We start from the raw sequence: 1,161 nt of genomic DNA, 5'->3' as shown, positions 1-1,161 counted from the left end.
GAACTAGCTCATTGAACAATTCCGCATATGCTTCTCTTGGAAGGATTCCAGAAGTTGAACCATCAGTTAATAGAGTAGAGAGTGAAGCAGAACGGCGGGATCTATACAGGAGATTTTTCATAAACCTCAGACTAAAATGGTCAACTTCAACACAAGCATCAACCATTTCAAGTAAGATCTCTTCAACCATGCTAACATCACTTCTTTTACAGAAACTCGAAAGAATCAGATTATAGGTCTGTTTACTTGGGGCTAGACCGACCTCTTTCATTTGGCGGAACAAGGCATAAGCTTCTCCAACTTCACCACCAGTAAGAAGTCCTCTAATGGCAATAGTGTAACAAACATCATCTAGTTGGGACTTCTCTGACACGGCTTTCTTGATTAAGCTAATAGCTTTGTGAAATTCACCAGATTTTATTAGCCCATTTATTATCACAGTAATTATATGAGAATCAAGCCCAACGTGACTTCTAACAAGTCCTCAGTGCACCTTGTCTGCCTCTTCTATCCTACCATACCTGCATAATCCAGTCAATAATCCAGCAAAGGTATAATTATCTGCTATGAAACCTCTATCTATCATGTCGCTGTAAAATTCAACGGCACCAGCAGGATAACCAGCTTTGCAGAAATAGCTAAGGAACGAGTTACAAGCAACTAAATCAGGTTGGATCTTGAAGCCAGTTATGAGCAGAGGTAGTTCAGTGAATTGCTTAGAGAGACAAACGGTTGTAATCAAACAACAAAGAGTATAAGAATCGGGTACTAGCCTTTGCTCCCGCAGAAGGAAGTAAGCATTAATTGCATCTTCATACCTCCCCATTTCGAGAGGCAATCTATTAACACATTACAAAGAACCAAATCAGGGAAGCATCGTTTTGATTCCATGGCATCCGAGACTCAAAAAATCCCTTGATCAATGACGTGCAAGTTACAACATTTGGTGAATAACCACTCCCTACCATCTTCTTAAGTAAATCACTCGCAGCATCCATGTTCCCAGCTTTACAGTGAACATCTATTAATACACTCCAAACTCTCTGGCATATAGTAACACCCAGAACTATCATCAACCCCAATACCTGTTTTGCCTCTCCTATACAGCCTCCTTTACAATAACAATTCAAAATCACAAAAAATGTCTCCTCATTAGGATAA

The 1,161-nt window shown here is 39.8% G+C and overlaps 1 pseudogene; it reads right to left on the bottom strand.

Moving 5' to 3' along the window:
* Nucleotides 1-4: 4 nt before the first annotated feature.
* On the bottom strand, nucleotides 5-1,157 carry LOC124892815 (annotated as a pseudogene).
* Nucleotides 1,158-1,161: the final 4 nt, after the last annotated feature.

This window comes from Capsicum annuum, unplaced genomic scaffold, assembly GCF_002878395.1.
Source record: "Capsicum annuum cultivar UCD-10X-F1 unplaced genomic scaffold, UCD10Xv1.1 ctg50973, whole genome shotgun sequence".
NCBI classification, from domain to species: Eukaryota; Viridiplantae; Streptophyta; class Magnoliopsida; order Solanales; family Solanaceae; genus Capsicum; species Capsicum annuum.
This window is presented reverse-complemented; position numbering and strand designations above follow the sequence as displayed.